Source organism: Rhinoraja longicauda, chromosome 11 (genome assembly GCF_053455715.1).
Source record: "Rhinoraja longicauda isolate Sanriku21f chromosome 11, sRhiLon1.1, whole genome shotgun sequence".
NCBI lineage: Eukaryota > Metazoa > Chordata > Chondrichthyes > Rajiformes > Arhynchobatidae > Rhinoraja > Rhinoraja longicauda.
The window spans coordinates 33,804,924-33,826,645 of NC_135963.1; positions in this window are offsets into that span (position 1 = coordinate 33,804,924).

Consider the following 21,722-nt stretch of genomic DNA (forward strand, 5'->3'; position numbering starts at 1 on the left):
ATTTGAGGAAGGACATCCTTGTAATTGAGGCAGTGCAGCGTAGGTTCACGAGATTGATCCCTGGGACGGCGGGACTGACATATGAGGAAAGATTGAAAAGACTAGGCTTGTATTCACTGGAGTTTAGAAGGATGAGAGGGGATCTTATAGAAACATATAAAATTATAAAAGGACTGGACAAGCTAGATGCAGGAAAAATGTTGGGCGAGTCCAGAACCAAGGGCCATAGTCTTAGAATAAAGGGGAAGCCATTTAAAACTGAGGTGAGAAAAAACTTTTTCACCCAGAGAGTTGTGAATTTGTGGAATTCTCTGCCACAGAGGGCAGTGGAAGCCAAATCACTGGATGGATTTAAGAGAGTTAGATAGAGCTCTAGGGGTTAGTGGAATCAAGGGATATGGGGAGAAGGCAGGCACTGGTTATTGATTGGGGACGATCAGCCATGATCATAATGAATGGCGGTGCTGGCTCGAAGGGCCAAATGGCCTCCTCTTGCACCTATTTTCTATGTTTGTAACCAAAAAGGGACCCCTTTATTCCTACCCTTTACCTTCCATAATCTCATTCTTTTTGCCTCACTCCCTTCTTAAACAGTGAAGTTACATTTGGAATTTTCCAGTCTTCTGGAGCCATTCATGATTTTAATGAATCTTGAAAGATCACCACTAATACCTTCACAATCTCTACTGATATCTCTTTCAGAACCCGGGAGGTGTAGTCCATCTGGTCCAGGTGACTTATCTGCCTTCAGACATTCCAGTTTCCCAAGCTCAGTAATAGCACCTGCACCCACTTCTGTCCCCCGAATCTCTTGCATTTCTGGCATATTGCTAGTGTCTTCCACTGTGAAGACTAGTGTAAAAAATGTATTCAGTTAATCCGCCATTTCTTTGTTCCCCATTACTATTTCTCCAGTGTCATTTTTTCAGCAGTTCAATGTCCACTCTTGCCTCTCTTTTGCTCTTTATATTTCTGAAAAAAATGTTTGGTATCCTCTTTTATATTATTGTCTAGTCTACCTTCAGATTTCATTTTTTCTCCCCTTATTACTTTTTTAGTAGCCTTTATTGGTTTTTTAAAACTTCCCAATCCTCCAGCTTCTCAGTAATCTTTGCTTCTCTTTTGCTTTTATGCTGTCCTTGATTTCCTTTGTCAGCCACATTCTCCCCTTGGCATGTTTCTTCCTCTTTGGGATGAAAATATCCTGCGAGTTTGAATTATTCCCAGAAACTCCTGCCATTGCTGCTCCACAGTCTTCCTGCTATGGGTCCCCTTTCCAATCAATGTTAGCCAGCTCCTCTATCATGCCTCTGCAGTTACTTTTACTCAACAATAAAACTGATACATCCAACTTCATTTTCTCCCTCTCAAACTGCAGGTTGAATTCTATCATGTTATGATCACTGCTTCCTCTGGGATCCTTCGCTTTAAGCTCCCTCAAGTCTAGTTCCCTAAACAAGTCTTGTTTTATGTAGAATGATTAAGCAGACTCGCTGTAAAGAGTGTAAAAGTGTTCCATCTGATGAAGTAATGGGCAACATCAAAGCAAAATATATACTTTAAGTGATCTAATTTAGTAAATTTTCAAAGCACTGAAAAATTATTAATTGTTCATAAAGTTATGAATTTTCCATATAGTTACCACGTTTATAATGAATCATCATATTTATATAAACTAATTTAAAACTATATTCAGATCAATGATCTTACTCTGTATTTACATTCTTAGTAGACGGTTTGCTTACCATTAGTCACAGAAGATGAAAAGCTACTTGGGTTTCTGTGCTGAGAGGATTATAAATATTTGAAAAGCTTGTGATGTATGTGGTTGGGGTGAAAATATCACCATCACTTTTTCAGCCCACTGTCCCTTACACCTTCAGAAACATTGCCATCGGGTAAATGGAAATGTGCTCTTAACATCAGCATGTGAAAAATCAAGTCGTACTTGGAATATGTGTGGCAAAAGCAGCATTATTTAACTTAATCTCCCATTCAAATGACAGAGAACACATTCAAATTGGATTTTTGATTATTTTGATTAATTGGACTCATGAATGATTTACCAATTGGCATAATGGATCTAATGTTGATTTCATTGACTACATGTCAGTAACAAATTAATGAGCAGTGATATATTAATTCATTTTATACTGTCGCAATCTTTTGTTCTTTATCAAGAGCGGAGACATACCAGAGAGCTAAAGGAAAGCGAACAAAAGATTAAGACAGTATGAAATGAAATAATATAATCCAAGCCCCATATTTGAATATCTTTTGTAAAATTGGTAATTGAAAAGATGATTTAAAACATACCTGGACAAGCCATGTAACAATCAGGTACAGCACCCCGGTCAATCTCAGGAACTCTCAGGTTAGCTGCAGCATGCTTAGATGCAGACAGTTAGTTTAGCCAAGCCAATTAACCTGAAAACCCGTACGTCCTTGCTGTGTGGGAGGAAACCTGAGCACCCGGAGAAAACCCACGAGGTCACAGGGAGAACGTACAAACTCCATACAGATTGCACCCATAGTCAGGATCGAACCCGGGTCTCTGGCACAGTAAGGCACTGTAACTCTACTACTGTGCCACTATAGTCTCCCTGTTAAACTGCTCAATCCTACAAAACCTGCTTCGTCTGATCTTTTGAGACCACCAATAGTAACGATACCCATTCGTAACAAGGACAGAATCCCCCTCGTTTCCCATTCGTAACAAGGACAGAATCCCTCTCGTTTGGCCATTCGTAACAAGGACAGACTCCCCCTCGTTCTCACCTTCCACCCATTCGTAACAAGGACATAATCCCCCTCGTTCTCACCTTCCACCCATTCGTAACAAGGACAGAATCCCCCTCGTTCTCACCTTCCACCCATTCGTAACAAGGACAGAATCCCCCTCGTTCACACCTTCCACCCCACCAGCCAGCGTATCCAACAAATCTTACACTAAATTGCTCAATGAAGATGAAATTGCCTACTAATATGCATTTGTTTCAACATTCAAATAATCATGATCAATTTTTTTTCAAATAAACTATTACGACAGGGAAGCATAAAATAGATTAAAGTCAGTGGTCAACTTCAAGCTAAATTTGGATTTAGCCAGATTTGATGCTAACAATCCAAGCAAATATGTTTGTTATCTAAGAACGTGAATGCGTCAGGTTCTTGAATCAGAGAAATACACTTCTGAGCATGGATTTTTCCATCCTAATTTACACTGGGTCTAAATTTAGTTGGCTGCCCGACTGACCAAAAATGCACAATGGTCCCAAGCAATTCAAGTTTCAAAACTTTTTTTCATATTGACTAAAATTTGCATTGACTAAAGACCCATCCTTTGGACAAATTGCATCAATGCCTATTCGATACTTTGAATCTCAGAGGGTATCAATCATGCACTCAGTAATTTGAGATACCAATAAACTCCATGCCCTATTTTACTTTCTATAAAATATCATCAGAACACTTCCTCATCCAACTATGGTTGGATTTCTCTTTGTAAGTAGTTGTTGACACTCACTGTTTTGCAATTTGAATTAGTAGCTTTTAATTCTGGTTTTGAAGTTTGCGTAGTTCCAACCTGCTTCCTTTTTAAATTGACAGTACCATTCCTGGACCTCCTGAAGGTAACATGATGTGAAAAAGAAAATGTCAGGGCATTTTCAAGAATATTGAAAATAGCATATAATGTACAATCTCATTTCCAATTATACAGTGCAAATTATTTATCTTTCAGGTTGGACAGGAACTGTATGGAAGATTTCTTCCAATTAAATATGTGGAAGGCAACAGTTGAAGTCCTCCATTGTTATCACAGTCTCCGTTGCCAAACCATTGGCTTCTCCAATGTAAACCCACCCTTGAGTACCACCTTTGCTTGGTACTAATGAAAGGTCATTTATTCAAAGCTTTCACTATGGAAAGTGAAACGGTCAGTGCCTGATTTGTTGAATATTTCTAATATTTTTTTAATTTCAGATATCAAACAATTCAATTTATTTTCTAAAGAAGAATGGAACCAGGTTTAAGATGGATGATGGTGGACAGGAAGTTGATGTGCTCATCAATGTCAAGAACTGTTGACAGATCAAGGAACATAAGATTTATATTTCCATAATCACATAGCATAACATTACAAACTTTTAGGAAAGAACGGTAGATGCTGGTTTAAATCGAAGGTAGACACAAAATGCTGGAGTCTGAAGAAGGGTCTCGACCCGAAACGTCACCCATTCCTTCTCTCCAGAGATGCTGCCTGTCCCGCTGAGTTACTCCCGCATTTTGTCTACCTTCGATTACAAACTTTCATCTGAACCATTTTAGATATTGTGGTACATGTAAAAATCTGCTGAAAGGAATTTAGAAATGAGATATCTATCAGGAGGCTAAAACAGATATTGTACGTCGTGGCAGCAGTTTGAGGGTGAGTGAGAGGGGGTGCCAAAAGGTTTTTTTCTGTGAGATGATATAATAATAGCAAGTCATGAACCCTCTTCACAACTTGACAAAAGATATTTAATAGGTCACTTTAGGAGGAACTTTTTAAATGTGGGAACCATCGGTTGCTGTGGGATCATATAGCTAATGCCTCTGTTGATTTGAAACAACTGTTTCAAAGCAAATTATAAATTAAAGCAAATCAGTTGAATTTGTAGACGTAACAAAATATTTCAAACCTGAATCAACCAGTCATCAAAATGATTGATAAACATAAAACATAGTACAGCACAGGAACGGATCCTTCAACCCCATAATATTCATGCCAAAGATGATGCCATGTTAAATAATCTCCTCAGTCTGAATGTGTTCGCTATCCATTAAAAAGTCCTGTCTAGCTGAGTTTCTCCAATTGTACAGTAGGAATCTATTTTTCTCAACCTGATATCAGTTCAATCCAGATCTGAGTTTCCATTCCTTTGAATGGGGATTGCCAGCCGTGAGATCAGGAGGAAGAAGGAATGTTATTTAGGTTTAGGTTTATTATTAGCACGTGCACCTAGGTAGTGAAAAGGTATTGTTTTAGTGCTGTCCAATCAAATCAAATAATCCTGTACATGAATACAATCCCACCAAATTTAAGTACAAAAAGCAGAGCGAAGAGAAAAATACAGAATGCAGAATATGGGGCGGCACGGTGGCGCAGCGGTAGAGTTGCTGCCTTACAGCGAATGCAGCGCCGGAGACCCGGGTTCCATCCTGACTACGGATGCTGTCTGTATGGAGTTTGTACATTCTCCCTGTGACCTGCGTGGGCTTTCTCCGAGATCTTCGGTTTCCTCCCACACTACAAAGACGTGCAGGTACGTAGGTTAATTGGCTTGGTGTATGTTTAAATTATCCCCAGTGTGTGTAAGATAGTGTTAGTGTGCGGGGATCGCTGGTCAGTGCGGACCGTGTGGGCGGGAGGGCCTGTTTCTGCACTGTATCTCTAAACTAAACTAAATATATTCCTCAGCATTGTAGTGTTCCAGAGAAAAAGTCAATTGTCACAATGGGGTAAGTTGGAGAATAGGACCTGTACCATAGCTTATGGCTGGAGCATTCAGAAATCTGCTAAGAGAGGGGAAAATGCTATTCCAGAGTCTGGTGGTGCTTGCTTTCAAGCTTCTGTATTTTCTGCCTGATGGGCGAGGAGAAACGAAGAAATCAGGGGGGTGGGAAAGATCTTTAATTATGTCGGCTGCTTTCTCGAAGCAGCATGTAGTGTAAATGGAGTCAATAGTGGGAAGTCGAGGAAATATGATGGTCTGGGCTACACAACTCTCTGCTTTTTGTGGTGGTCTTGGCCAGAGCTGGTGCTAAAACAAGCTGTGATGCAACCCAACAGAATGCTTTCCGTGGTGCATACAGTATGTAGAATTTTATAAGAGTTCTCGGATACATGCTGAATTTCCTCAGTCGGTTGAAGAAGTAGAGGCATTTGTGTGCTTTCTTGGTGGTTGCTTCAATGTGAGTGGTCTACAATAGATCATTGCTAATATTTACTCCAAGAAACTTGAAACTCTCAACCATCTCCACTTTGGTACTGTTGATGGTGATTGGTACATATATTCCACCGTGCTTCTTAAAGTTGATAATTAGCTCCAATGTCTTGCTGATTGAAGGAGAGCTTATTGGCCTGACACTATTTTATTTTTATGCATTTAATTATTTTTTGGTGAGGTAATGTCCGTCTTATTTTGTATTTCAATGTTTTGAGTATAGGAGTAAAGTGGTTCTTCTGCAGTCGTACAGGGCCCTGGTGAGATCACATCTGGAGTATTGTGTGCAGTTTTGGTCTAATTTGAGGAAGGACATCCTTGCTATTGAGGCAATGCAGCATAGGTTCATGAGGTTAATCCCCGGGATGGCGGGACTGACATTTGAGGAAAGATTGGAAAGACTGGGCTTGTATTCACTGTATTTAAAAGGATGAGAGGGAATCTTATAGAAACATATAAAATTATAAAAGGACTGGACAAGCTAGAAGCAGGAAAAATGTTCCCAATGTTGGGAGATGACGTTTGCAGATGACAACAAAATTGGTGGAGTTTTCGACAGCGAGGAATGCTATCAATGTATACCAGCGGGGTATAGATCAGCTAAATAAATGGATGGAAAAGTGGCAGATTGAGTTTAAACTGAGCAAATGTGAAGTGTTGCAATTTGGGAGGTTAAATGTAAATATACGGTTAATGTCATTAAGCTGCAAAGATTTACAAGGTATTGCCAGGACTCGAGGACCAGAGCTAAAGGGGGAGATTGGGAAAGCTAGGACTTTATTCCTTGGAGTTCAGGAGGCTAAGGGGTGATATTATAGAGGTGTATAAAATAACAAGTGGAATTGATAGGATTAATGCATGGTCTTTTACCCAGAGACTCAGCGTAGGGCAATCAAGAACTGCATGGGTTTTCTCCGAGTGCTCTGGTTTCCTCGCACATTCCAAAGACATGCAGGTGTGTAGGTTAATTGGCTTCTGTAAATCATCCCAAGTGTATAGGATAGAACTAATGACTGTTGATCGACGCAGACTCAGTGGGCCAAAAGGACTGTTTCCACGCTGTATCTCTAAAATTAAAACTAAAATCAGTGGACATAGGTGGGGGATTTAATAGGAACCTGAGAGGTATTTTTACACTCAGAGGAGATAGTTGAGGGAGGTACTAAAGCAACCTTTAAAACACACTTGTACAGGTGCATGGATAGGAAAGATATAAGCATATGTGGGCAAATGTTGATCAATGGGACTAGCTTAGATGGGGAATCTTGGTCAGCATGGACATGTGGGCTAAAGTGGCCGTTTCCGTGCTATATTACTCCATAACTCTATGAATGATGTCAAGACTCTTAACAGTATTGATGTACAGGGGGATCTTGGTTTCCAAGTCCATAGCTCATTGCAAGTGACCACACAAGTAAGTAGAGTGGTAAAGAAGCCATATGGTTTTCCAGCATTCATTAGTCGGGGCATTGAAAATAAAAGTCAGTATGTCATGTTGCAGTTTTATGCCCTTAGTTAGGTCACATTTAGAGTATTGTGTGCAGTTTTGGTCACCACATTACAGGAAGGATGTGGCGCTTTGGAGAGGCTACAGAAGAGCTTTACCAGAATACTGCCTCAATTAGAGGGTAGACACACAAAGCTGGACTAACTCAGCAGGTCAAGTCAAGTCAAGTCAATTTTATTTGTGTAGCACATTTAAAAACAACCCACGTTGACCAAAGTGCTGCACACTACTTCAGGTAGCATCTCTGGAGAAAAGGAATCGGTGATGTTTTGGGTCACCTTTTGAGATGCTGCCTGACCCGCTGAGTTACTCCAGCTTTTTGTGTCTATCTTTGGTTTAAACCAGCAGCTGCAGTTTCTTTCTACTCAATTAGATGGTATTAGCTAGGAGAACTGATGAGACAAATTTGGATTGTTTTCTCTGGAGCGTTAAGAGGCTGAGGGAAGACATGATAGAAGTATATAAAATTAGACACTTAGATAAGGTAGACAGTCAGAACCATTTTTCGCAGGATGGAAATATCAAAGAGTGGAGGGTATAGCTTTAAAGTGAGAAGGGCAAAGTTTAAAGGAGATGTGTGGGGCAGGTTTGTGATGGTGCGAGTGGTGATTGACTGAAACACGCAGTGGGGGAGGCAGATAAGTGGTGGCATTTAAGAGGCTTTTAGATAAGCACATAGATATGCAGGGAATGAAGGCTACGGATCATGTGCAGGCAGAGTGGATTAGTTTAACGGCATCATGTTCATTGTGGGCTGAAGCGTCCTTGTGCTGTACTTTTCTATGTTATATGTTCCAACATAGGGTGGCTCCTGAATGCTAATATTCAACAGCTACAACAACAAAACCTGTGCAAACCTGCACAACGGTGCATTGAGATTATTGCTCGCAATTAAACTGGTTGGCTTAATTATCCATGTATAGTTGTGCCTTGGTATGAACAGTTAGCCAAGAAAGCTCACGATATGTACAAACCTACACCACAGTGCAGTGAGATCATTGCTCACAATTAAACTGGTTTACTTAATTATCCGTGTGTAGTTGTGCCTTGGTATGAAGTTAGCCTAATAGCCTGGGATATACTTAAAAAGAAGTAGCTTTGCAAGGTAAATGGCTGAATCAGTGATCTCCACTTTCAGCTGTTCCTGGAAAATCACTGATTCCTGCCCTAGCTGTCATAGAAACATAGAAAATAGGTGCAGGAGTAGGCCATTCGGCCCTTCGAGCCTGCACCGCCATTCAATATGATCATGGCTGATCATCCAGCTCAGTAGCCTGTACCTGCCTTCTCTCCATACCCCCTGATCCCTTTAGCAAAAAGGGCCACATCTAACTCCCTCTTAAATATAGCCAATGAACTGGCCTCAACTACCTTCTGTGGCAGAGAATTCCACAGACTCACCACTCTCTGTGTGAAGAAATGTTTTCTCATCTCGGTCCTAAAAGACTTCCCCCTTATCCTTAAGCTGTGACCCCTGGTTCTGGACTCCCCCAACATCGGGAACAATCTTCCCGCATCTAGCCTCTCCAACCCCTTAAGAATTTTATATGTTTCTATAAGATCCCCCCTCAGTCTTCTAAATTCCAGCGAGTACAAGCCCAGTCTATCCAGTCTTTCCTCATATGCAAGTCCCGCCATCCCAGGGATTAATCTGGTGAACCTTCTCTGTACTCCCTCTAAGGCAAGAACGTCTTTCCTCAGGTTAGGAGACCAAAACTGCACACAATACTCCAGGTGCGGTCTCACCAAGGCCCTGTACAACTGCAGCAGAACCTCCCTGCTCCTAAACTCAAATCCTCTTGCTATGAATGCCAACATACCATTCGCTTTCTTCACTGCCTGCTGCACCTGCATGCTTGCTTTCAATGACTGGTGCACCATGACACCCAGGTCACGTTGCATCTCCCCTTCTCCCAATCGGTCACCATTCAGGTAATACTCTGCTTTCCTGTTCTTGCCACCAAAGTGGATAACCTCACATTTAGCCACATTATATTGCATCTGCCATGCATTTGCCCACTCTCCTAATCTATCCAAGTCATTCTGCAGCCTCCTAGCATCCTCCTCACAGCTAACACTGCCACCCAGCTTCGTGTCATCCGCAAACTTAGAGATGTTGCATTCAATTCCCTCGTCCAAATCAATAATATACACTGTAAATAACTGGGGTCCCAGCACTGAGCCTTGCGGTACCCCACTAGTCACTGCCTGCCATTCCGAAAAGGACCCGTTTATTCCTACTCTTTGCTTCCTGTCCGCCAACCAATTTTCTATCCACCTCAAAACTGAACCCTCAATACCGTGTGCTTTAAGTTTGTACACCAATCTCCTATGTGGGACCTTGTCGAAGGCCTTCTGAAAGTCCAGATATAACACATCGACTGGTTCTCCCTTATCCACTCTACTAGTTACATCCTCGAAAAATTCTATAAGATTCGTCAGACATGATTTGCCTTTGGTAAATCCATGCTGACTTTGTCCGATGATTTCACCACTTTCCAAATGTGATGCTATCACATCTTTAATAACTGACTCTAGCATTTTTCCCACTACCGATGTTAGGCTAACTGGTCTATAATTCCCCGTTTTCTCTCTCCCTCCCTTTTTAAAAAGTGGGGTTACATTAGCGGAGGAGAAGAAAATAAGAGTAAAGCAAACTGTTGATGTGCAAAGCAAAAGGGCAGGACAGCTTGTGGACAAATATTGGAGCAGTCTCGCAATTAATTCAGTGGGCCGTATGTGGAAGAACATTCCTTACTTGGGTAATACATTTAGGAGTTCTATGTAAGTGTTAAGTTCTGCTCACGATTAAAAGACCAAGGACTAAAAAAGATCAGGCCGAAATTGGCTTTTGCAGGCAATGCATGTCAGTAACGTTTAGGTGTAATTTGAACTCGAGTATACAGGGCAGCTCTATTACACTTCTTGAGTAACAGAACCTATGAAGATGTGATACCCTGACAGACAGTGGTCAAAGAAAAGTTTAACTGTCAAGCTGCCGTTAGTTCTCCTTTTCTTTCTACAAAAATTATAATGGAAGCAAAACTCTCCTGAGAAATCGTAATAATATTAACGATGTTTTAAAATGATATCAAATGGCAGACTTGAAGTTCCTAGTTACCGATTTGGAAATGGAAAAATAGAAAATATAAATAATGCTTAAGAGCATCCTCAAAATGTAGATGCCATCCTTACAACAATATTCTTCTGAAAGTTGCACAATTTATGATTATCCTGGACAATTTCAGGAATCAGTTTTAACACCAGAAATTTGGTGTGGGTGTTGACCATCTGTTGCCTCTGCCTTATTTGCAAACAACTGCCTGTATTATTTAATCCATGACAGTCAGTGATTCCATGAAAAATATGTTTTCATAAAGTGGTGTTCATAATTAAACATAGTGCTTCAGCTAAAACCTAATTAGTGTTGAACATGATTTTTTTGCTTCACCTTTTATGATGATTCAAATGAAGCGAGTAAATTGTTTATTGTCATACTCCCACTTTCAACACCTCTTTAATAAGATACAAATTCTCCTCTGTTATGTTGAGATTTTTCTTTTTGTTACACCATGCCCTATCACTTCTAAAGGAGGTCCATTGACATCAAACATTAATTCTCTTTCATTGAATTCCAGATACTGTTTGGCCCATTGAATATTTCCAAATATTTCTGATTTTTATTTCAGATGTGTATAGCTAATATTTTGGTTTTATGTAGCTGTTTAATTTTCCTGTTCCAGAAAGGGTCTGTTGCTGTACTTTCCAGTCCAACTGCCTCCAAACCAACATACTCTGTACAACAGCCTTTGGTCTCTGATCCCTGGCTGTCAAATGGACTGTGTGTCATATTTTGATAGAATGACACAGTCCTGCTTGTTCCACTGCAGAAGATTGTTCTGATGTTTAATGATCATCTTGCACACACTCTGACATATGTACTACTGCTGTAGACCTCACGCAAGTCTCTCAGTTTACAGACATTGCCAACCTCAACCAAACAAACTGAGCAGCACCAACTTCCATTACTTTCCATTTCAGCAACAAATTAAGGGCAGCTGGATCTGATTTACTCTTTGTATCAATAATGGGTCAGTTGTGAGTGTGCATACACTTGCCTGTAAGGCAGTCCCACTCCAAATTCTTCTGCACAAACTAACAAGGTTGTCGCTCGGCTGCATGGAGAGGGTGGTATGCCGCTTTACTGAAGTGTTTAAATCAAGACACTCTCTGTCCATCCAGGTGGATGTAATGGATTCCATTTCACTGCTTCATGTGGGCAATACAACTGATGTCCTGGTCAATATTTGCTCCGTTAATGTCATTGGAACGGATCAGGCCATTATCCTGCTGCTGCTTGAGGATGCACAGTGACAATAACACATTTATTAAAAAACACTTTGTTCCTTTCTGAAGTTATGAAAGGAACAATATAGGTATTTCTTCTATGATTTTACAATCCCATGCTACTTCATTTGTTGCCTTTTTTTCAAATGCTCAGTGTCTAATATCAGTACGTGCAAGTTTTGGAATTAGATTGCATTGAGACAAATGACAATGAAATGTAGTTTTACAAGTTAATAGCTTGCGTGTACCATTAATCTTAATTGCTGTCTGCAATATTAGTCTACACTGTCTCAGAGAGCATTCTAGTCTCTGATCCTTGCTGATCAGAAGCACCACCTGCAGGACCAACATACTTATTGCTACACGCACCTCAAACAGCCTCCAATCTTCTGTATTTTTACTGCACCCATTATTTAATATACTAGACCAAGTGGACCCGTTGGGCCCAAACCTCTCCTGCATTGGTGCAGCACCCTCCCCTCCCCCCTGCACAGCGAGATCTTGGAATCCAAGTCCATAGCTCCCTGAAAGTGGCAACACAAGTTGCTAGAATGGCAAAGAAGGTATATGGTATGCTTGCTTTCATTGGTCAGGGCATTGAGTATATGTCAGAATATCTGTTGCAGCTTTATATGACTTTGGTTCGGCCACATTTGGAATAATGCATGTAGTTCAGGTCGCCTCATTACAGGAAGGATGAATGGTTTTGGAAAAGGTGCAGAGTAGGTTTACCAGAATGATGCCTGGATCAGGGGGTATTAACTACAGAGGTTGGACAGACTTGGATTGTTTTCTCTGAAATGCCGTAGGTTGCAGGGAGTCCTGATGGCGGTATAAAAAATTATGAGAGATATGCTACAGTCAGAACCTGTTTCCCAAGATGGATAAATCAAATACTGCGGGGCAAAGTTTAAAGGAGATTTGCAGGGCAACTTTTTTATACAGAGGGTAGTGAGCGCCTGGAACATGCTGCCAGGGTTGGTGGTTGAGGCAAGTATGATCGTGGCATTTAAGACCTTTGGATAGGTATATGAATGTGCAGGGAGTCGAGGGATACGGTTATGCGCAGGTAGATAAGAGCTGGTCTTGGCATCATGTTCGGCACTGACATTGTGGGCTGAACAGCCTGTTCTGTTCCATGTTCAGTGTATCGAAAGACCTGCCACATTTTACTTATGTAAAACACTGATGTTCCGTTGATAGCCATTATTCCCCCATGCAACCACATGCTGGAACAATGTGACTGCTATGAAATCTCTGAACTTTATTGCAATGCAAATGTTCTTTCGAGAATTGGCAATAGGTCAGAATTTCAGCGGAAACTGGTGAATAGTTTGAGGGGAGATTGATTAAGCAAACAGTACAAAGTGAACACAATATTGGGCACAATCTGTGCTGTTAACATGAAGACTAGTTAAAAAGAGCAGCAATGTCAGGCTTTTGCACAATACATAACTCTAAGGGTGAATTTACAGCAATTATGCAAGTGAAATAAAGATATTATTGTGGCAACTCAAACAAGGATATTGATAATACTTTAGTACCGAAATGAGCATCAAGAATGAGAATTGATTTGTGCAAATTCACCCCCAAGGCAACGGAGCCTATATAGTTACGAGGTCATAATATTCAAACAGAAATTAATGTATCTAGAACATATGATGCAAGTACATTTGGAATTGTTAGGATAGCTCAGGGAATTTACTATTGTTTTGAGCTGTTAATACAACTGATATGTCAGGCCAAATCAGAAAAGAGATCAAAAACACAACAATAAATTCCAGATTTTTGCGTGCCTTACAATTTGCAACTACGAATAATTTTGGAAGTTGATCAGCTAAGAGGCATTTCCTTGCTTCATGTTATTTATTATGTTGTAATCTTTTAATTTCAGTATTGTGACTTCAAATTATGGCAGTGTTTACCAGTCTGTTTTCCTGTAATATGTCATTCAATATTAGTCTTTGTCTTAGGAAAATATCATATCATATCATATCATATATATACAGCCGGAAACAGGCCTTTTCGGCCCACCAAGTCCGTGCCGCCCAGTGATCCCCGTACATTAACACTATCCTACACCCACTAGGGACAATTTTTACATTTCCCCAGCCAATTAACCTACATACCTGTACGTCTTTGGAGTGTGGGAGGAAACCGAAGATCTCGGAGAAAACCCACGCAGGTCACGGGGAGAACGTACAAACTCCTTACAGTGCAGCACCCGTAGTCAGGATCGAACCTGAGTCTCCGGCGCTGCATTCACTGTAAAGCAGCAACTCTACCGCTGCGCTACCGTGCCGCCCTATAACTGCAGATGCTGGTACAAAGACTATCACAAAATGCTGGAGTAACCCAACGGGTCAGGCAGCATCTCTGGAGAGACGGAATGGGTGACATTTTGGGTCGAGACCTTTCTTCAGATTGTCTGAAGAAGGGTCTCAACCCAAAACATCATCCATTCCTTCTCTCCAGAGATGTTGCCTGACCTGCTGAGTTACTCCAGCATTTTGTGATAGTCTTTGTCTTGGTCAACAATCTAGCTTAGAAATTCATTCAGTAGGTGAGAAATAAACCCAGTTTCTTACATTTAAATTGGCTCAAATGACCATGAAGTTCATACAATGATTTAGACCTGTTGACTGTTTAAATGCACTGTGGCAATGACCACAACATCCACTTCCAAACTACTCAAAAAAAATAATTGGAATAGAAATGGTATTTGTGCAAAGTGGAGTTGGATTCATTGGAGGTGGTCTCGGAACGGAGGATGCTTCTTGGACAATACATCTCACCCCCTCATTGACACATTGGTCAACCTGAGGAGCACCTTCAGCAACAGACTGTTCCCATGAAGGTGCAGCACAGAACGCCCCAGGAGATCTTTTTTCCCTGTGGCCGTCAAATGTACAGTGGTTAATCAGTGATCCCCTTCTGGGATAGCACACAATCTTGCATCTATAAAATTTCAGTTCTCTGAAAATATATAAAGTCTGATCTTGGCCTAAGGAGACGTGCATTTCTTCTCACGTCTCTGCATTTTAAGGCACAATGTCCTGGCGGTACTGGGTGAATGTGGGGATATTGACGGTGTAGGGTTCGGCCTGGCCCAGCATGATGTTGTTGATCCTTTCACAGCTGCTGCCGCTCGACACAGCTGTTGCAGGCTGTGCTCGATCTGCACCTCCTGCCACCTCCTCTGCTCATTCCTATTCCATAACCTATGACCCTACAACCACACCTGTTACTGCTTCCTGCAACCACCCCTCTACCTACGTAAGCCTACGTAGCCATGTCCCACTTGAGGGACTATAAATCTTCCCAAATTCACTGCAAGACTTTAGGCCACTTTCTGAGCAATTGGCTGGATTTATTCAAACTGTAATGTGGGTGGCTGAGGGATAACGTTAAAAAGGCTTATAAGAGTGAGGAACATGGATAGGATAGTCAATATTTTTTCCAAGATAGGGGAATCTAAAACTAGAGGCCACATGTTTAAGGCGAGTGGGGGGAAATTTCAAGGAGATCTGGAGGGATGACAGAGGCAGAGACAATTACAATTTTAAATAGGTGTTTGGAAAGATAATTCTTATCCTTCTATACAAATCTTTCCTTCTTACTATAACCTCCTCCAGGCTGAAATCTCCAAGATCCTCCAATTCTGTCTGATTTAAGTGTGCTATTATTAATGGCAGATCTTCAGCTGTCCAGGCACCAGGAGTAGCATTCTTTTATTGAATCTTCCGCTTGTCCTTTTATCATTCTGTGACATCTACCACTTTCTGGCCAAGCCCTTGAGCACCCAGTTCCTGTATCTCCTCATTAGACTTGATATTTAATTTTGCAAGACCCTCTAAGTTCTTGTAATGTTTCGCTTTATGGAAGACACTATGTGAATGTAAGTTATGAAACATAAACCAAACTGTACAATAAGAGAGTAGACCAGAAGTCTGCATTCAAATAAATCTAATTTAGTTCAGTGTTTTTGTAAATTGAATTTATAATTTAAAGACGAATTTAAAGACGAACTCTATCCAACGGGAATGAAATCCTAGATAGCAGCATGGATTGAACAATGGCAAAATGGAAGGTGCATTAAGAATCCATTTAAAAAATCAGCGTGTTAGAGCAGAATTTTGTTTGTTTGATTGAAATCTATTACTGAGTTCTGGTTCCGAGCTGGTCATTTTTTTTAAAGCTAAATATCCTAAGGTGCTTGATTTATAAAAATGAAAAATGGAAAACATGATGTTGTAGCCCTGATAATAAAGGATGAGGCAAAACTTTTGGAAATAACCTTAGAATATTGGCATATTGAATCATTATTGGTGCCGCTATGAAATTCCAAAGAGCAGAAAACATTAGTAGGAGTAATTTAAAGGCACTCTAACAATCTTAATGTTGGACAGAATACAAAACAGAGCATTAAATGAGTTAGTAACAAGGATATCTCCGTAATTGTGTTTTTTAAAATTTAGTTATAGACTAGACAAATTAAATTTGCAGAAGTAACTCATGTGACGAGTTTATCGAAAGCATTCAGTAAAGTTTTCTAAAAGAATACATCAAACAACTAAATGAAAATGCTGATGTCAAAGATCACAAATGTCAAGTCTTCTAAGCTGCCAGGCAAAGTAAAAGAAAATCCCAAAAGATTCTACAGATATATTAAGAATAACAGGCTGGCTTAGGAAAGAATAGGTCTTCTTAAAGATCAGTATTGCATCTTTGTGTAGAACCACGAGGAGATATTAAATGAATACTTCCCATCCATTTTTACTGAGATCATGGAATCTAAGGAATTGAGGTGTAGGAGTTGTGATGTCTTAGAATATATACGAATTACCAAAGTGGTATTGGCACTTTTCAAGCAAATTAGGGTGGATAACTCCTCACAACCCGATCAAGTTCACTTTCAGACCTTGTGGGAGGCTCAGGAGAAAATTGCAGAGGCTTTTGCAGAGATATTTGCATTATTGTTGCCACGGAAGTTCCTGAAGGCTGGAGGGTGACTAAAGCTGTACCATTATTTAAGAAGGGCTGCAAGGACTAATGAAAACTAGAGGCCAGTGAGCGTGTTGTCAATGGTGGGCAAATTGTTGGTTAGGATTCTAAGGGATAGGTTCCACCACCATTTGTGTAGGCACAGACGGCTAGGATATAGTGAACATGGCTTTGTGTGGGAAGCATTGTCTGAAAAACTCTATCTGGTGTTTTTGAAATCACCAAGAGGATCGATGAGGGCAGGGCAGTAAAGGTTGTTTACATTAACTGTAGCAAGGCCTTTGACAAGGTTCTTCATAGTCAGCTGTCTGAAAGGTTGAATCACACGGAATCCAAGGCGAGCTAACCAAATGGATTCAAAATTGGCTTGGTGGAAGGAGTCAAAGTGTAGTTGTGGAGGGTGTTTTTTCTGATTAGAGGCCTGTGATCAATGGTGTGTTGAGTCCACTGCTGTTCATGATATACATTAATGATTTGGATGGCAATGAAGTTACTAAATTTACAAATTACACCAAAAGTGGTGTTTGACAGACAATGAGGAAGGAAATGTAAGTTTACAACAAGGTCTAGATCAGTTGGGAAAGTGGACCAAGGAATGGCAAATGGAATTTAACTTTGATATGTCAAACCAAAGCAGGTGTTGCATAGTAAATGGTGTGCCTTGTAGTGTTGAAGAGTGGGGAGACCTGGGAGTACAGCAGTAAAGTAAAGGTGGTGAATAGGGTGAACAGTTTGGTGATGAAGAATGCTTGCCTTCATTTGGAAGGCAATTGAGTACAACAGTTGGGTCATTGTTATGTGCCTGTACAAGTCGTTGGAGTACTGTGTGCAGTTCTTTTCACCCAGCTACAGGAAGGATATCATTAAGTTGGAAAGGGTACAAAAGAGATTAACCAGGATGTTACATGGGCTAGCGTTATAGGGAGAGGTTGGATAGGTTAGGTTTTTGAAATGTAGGATGATCTTATTGAGTTGTTCAAGATCATGTGGGGCATGGATAAAGTCAATGGTCACAGTCTTTTTCCCAGGATAGAGGATTCTAACACTAGAGGGCAGAGGCTTAAAGTGAGAGTGGAGAGATTTAAGAGGGGCTTCAGGTGTAACCTTTCCTCTCAGCTGATAGTCTGCATCTGGAATGAGTTGCCTGAGGAAGCTACAGAAGCGGATATAATTATGCTTTTAAAAGGCACTTGGACAGATATATGGATAGGAAGAACATAGAGAACCATGGGACAAATGCAGGCAAATTGAACTAGCCCAATATGCCACCTTGGTCAGAATTGACAGTTGGCATATGTCACACCATAGAAGGATCTGCTTCTATGTCCTGTTTCTACCTCTATGACTTTATAACTAATTATAATATTCATTCTCAGTCCTTTCCTCATTCCTCTATCCAATTGCTTCCTGAGGTTTCACCTCCTGTACTTACTCACTATCCCTTTTGATATCCCTCTTTCTGATCCCAAACAGTCAGTGCCCAGCAGAGGCCTCAACATCATCTTTCAATGTTCCCATCTTAATGAATTCCAAGCCCAAATGTAGTGGAACTCTATTTCTGCCAGCTCTATCTCGTGTTCATTCCTTTGGCCACGAGTCTTCATCCCGGATCTTTGCTCCCATGTCCAAGATTCACTAGTCTATTTAGGCCACTCCCTCTGGCCTTGTGCCTTCTCTAGACTTATTTAGAGCTATTGACACAAGGGGTGGAACAATTGAGACACAAGCTCTGTTTCAATTGTTCCACTTCTCTTACTGTCAGTAAACTACCCTTCTCTACACTAACAGCACCCCATTGACTAAGGACAAACCCCAATGATATCACGACAGTTAAAGTTATTACGCTTGGTAAACTGACCTGTAACTGGCAGAAGCCAAACATCAGCCCGGAGGTGCAACCTGCTACCTCTCTCCAGATCTGATCAAGCCATTGAATCTCTGGTAGTCACAGACCTCATTTCCTCTCCCTCTACCTCAATCTTTGTACACCTCATTTTCTCTACCCATTGCTCTCCCTATACCATGCTTGTCTTCCCACCGCGTCCCCGCCCCACCTTGCCCTCTCCCTTCTCTATCTCGCTCTATCTATCTCATTCTCTCTCTCTATCTTGCTCTCTCTCTACCTCTCTAATTAATATCAGAATAGTTTTTAAATATTTTTTTTTAAATATGTTTTTAAATAGTCTGTAATATCTCTATGAAATGTGTCAGAGGTGTTTTATCAATGATGTTTAAATAATTTGCAATCAGGAAGATGCCAGAAGCCTTGTCATTACTCAGAGCCAGCTCCTCCTCATCAATTTCTCTCGGGTGTGGGTATGAGTGAGGGATCGGCTAATCTGGGCCTCTTCATCCACAAGAATTGCAGGAGATAGTGAAAAAAAAGCCCAGTACACAGGCTGGCTCAAGGGTGATCTGGCAGTGAAGTTATTGGGTGTTGCACTGATTATGACAGAATGACGCTTTGCATACGGGTTGCTCTCCAGAATGCCCGACTGTTTCCTACTAGTATTATCTGCTGCCTCAGCGTCGACGATTATTCCTTGAAGCTGATGTGCCATTTTTGTAATGTTCTTCAATCACTCCTTTCTATGAACATACAAGTCTTGAAAGAAGAAAAACAGGTTATTCAAAACAAGTTTGCAACTGGAAGCATTTTGATCAATTTTACTACTGAGATTGGTCCTGATTGCAGCAGGAATATGCAAATATGTGGTACATTGTGCACTTAATGGATAGCATATTTTCTCATTGTTTTATGATCTGCCAATCAACCCCCCCCCCCCTCACCAACGTCCACTTATCACTTGCTGGCTTTGTCCTGCCTCCACCTCTGCTCCAGCTTTCACTCCTTATTCCAATCACACCTGAATAAAGTTCCCTTGCTGAAACGTCATCCATCCATATCCTAGAGCTGCTGTCTGATCTGCTGAGTTGCAGTCATAGAGTAATACAGCACAGAAACAAGCCCGTTGGCCCAACATGTCCAATCAAGTTGCCCCTTCTATGCTAGTTTAGCCTGCATTTGGCCCATATCTATCTAAACTTTTCCCATCCATGTACCTGTCCAAGTGTTTGTTATAATTCCTGCCTCAACTACCTCCTCTGGAAGTTAATTCCATATACCCACCATCCTTTGAGTAAAAAAGTTGCTCCTCAGGTTTGTATTAAATCTTGCTCCTCTCAGCTGAAACATATGTCCTTGTTTTATGATTCCCTAACCCTGGCTGAAAGACGATGCATTTGCCCTATCTATTCCTCTCATGATTTTATACACCTCTATACGATCATCCCTCAACCTCCTGTGATCCAAGGAATAAAGTCCTAGCTTGTCCAACCTCTCCCTACAGCTCAGCCCCTCAAGTCCTGACAACGTTCTCGTAAAACTTCTCTGCACTATTTCTAAGTTAACATCCTATAGCAGGTTGGCCAGACCTCCACACAGAGGACTCACCAATGTCTGTGCAACTGTAACATTATGTCCCAATTTCTATACCCAAATCCTGGCGGATGATATCCAATGTAACAAAAGCCTTCTCGACCAACCTACATACCTGTGATGCCATTTTCAGGGAAGTATGTACCTGTACTCTAGATCCCTCTGCTCTAAAACACTCTGGGATCCTATCATTCAGTGTAAAGGTACTGCCCTGGTTTGACTTCTCAAAATGCTACACCGTGCAATTATCTGCATTAAACTCCTTTTGCCATTCCTCTGCCCACTTGCCCAGCTGATCAAGAACCTACTGTAATTTTTGATAACCATCTTCACTATCTGAGAGACTACCAACTTTAGGTGTCATCTGCGACCATGCCTTGAACATTTTCATCCAAATTGTTGAAATAAACAAGACTGCAATTGGCCCAGCACTGAATCCTGAGACACACCACTCGTCACATGTCTCCATTCTGAAAAACACCTTTCCACCATCACCCTCTGCTTCCTTCCATGAAACCAATTTTGTATCTAGTTAGGTAGTTCTCCATGCGACCTAACCTTCCAGAACCTACCATGCAGAACCTTATCAAAGGCCTTGCTGATGTCCATATAGACATCTACGGCAAAGGCCCTCATCAACATTTTGTTACCTTCAAAGGGGTTGTGTGACAATCTGTCAGTGTCTATTGATTCATGTGCCAGCTACTGTGAAAGTACAGACCAACATCTCTTCCTTTCCAATTATCTCTGAGAAGGGTGAAGGCTGCATTGATCAAATCCCTATGATCCAAGGTTTGTGAACCAGCACTGCTCCAGGTTTGGAGGTTGACACATGGCTAATGTAATGCCAGGTGATGATTACTATCTCAATGGCGTCAGATTAGGCAAAGGGGAAGTGCAACAAGACCTAGGTGACCTTGTACACCAGTCACTGAAAGTAAGCGTTCAGGTACAGCAGGCAGTGAAGAAAGCTAATGGCATGTTGACCTTCATAACGAGAGAAATTGAGTATAGGAGCGCATCCTTCCTCAGATATGGGGCCCACAATATGCCAAATGCAGCCTCATTAATGCATTATAAAGCCTTAACATTACATCCTTGCTTTTACATTCTAGTCCTCGAAATCAATGCTAGCATTGCACTTGCCTTCCTTACCGCCGACTCATCCTGCAAGTTACCCTTTTGGGAATCCTGCACCAGCACTCCCAAGACCCTTTCCACCTCCAATTTTGGAATCCCCTCCCCATTTAGAAAGTAGTCTACACCTTTATTCCCTCCAGTAAAGTGCACGACCGTACACTTGCTACATTGTATTCCATTTGCCACTTCTTTGCCCTCTCCCAAGCTGTCCAAATCCTTCTGCAGCCTCCCTGCTTCCTCAACATTACCTGCCCATCCACCTATCTTGGAATCATCCACAAACGTGACAAAGCCTTCA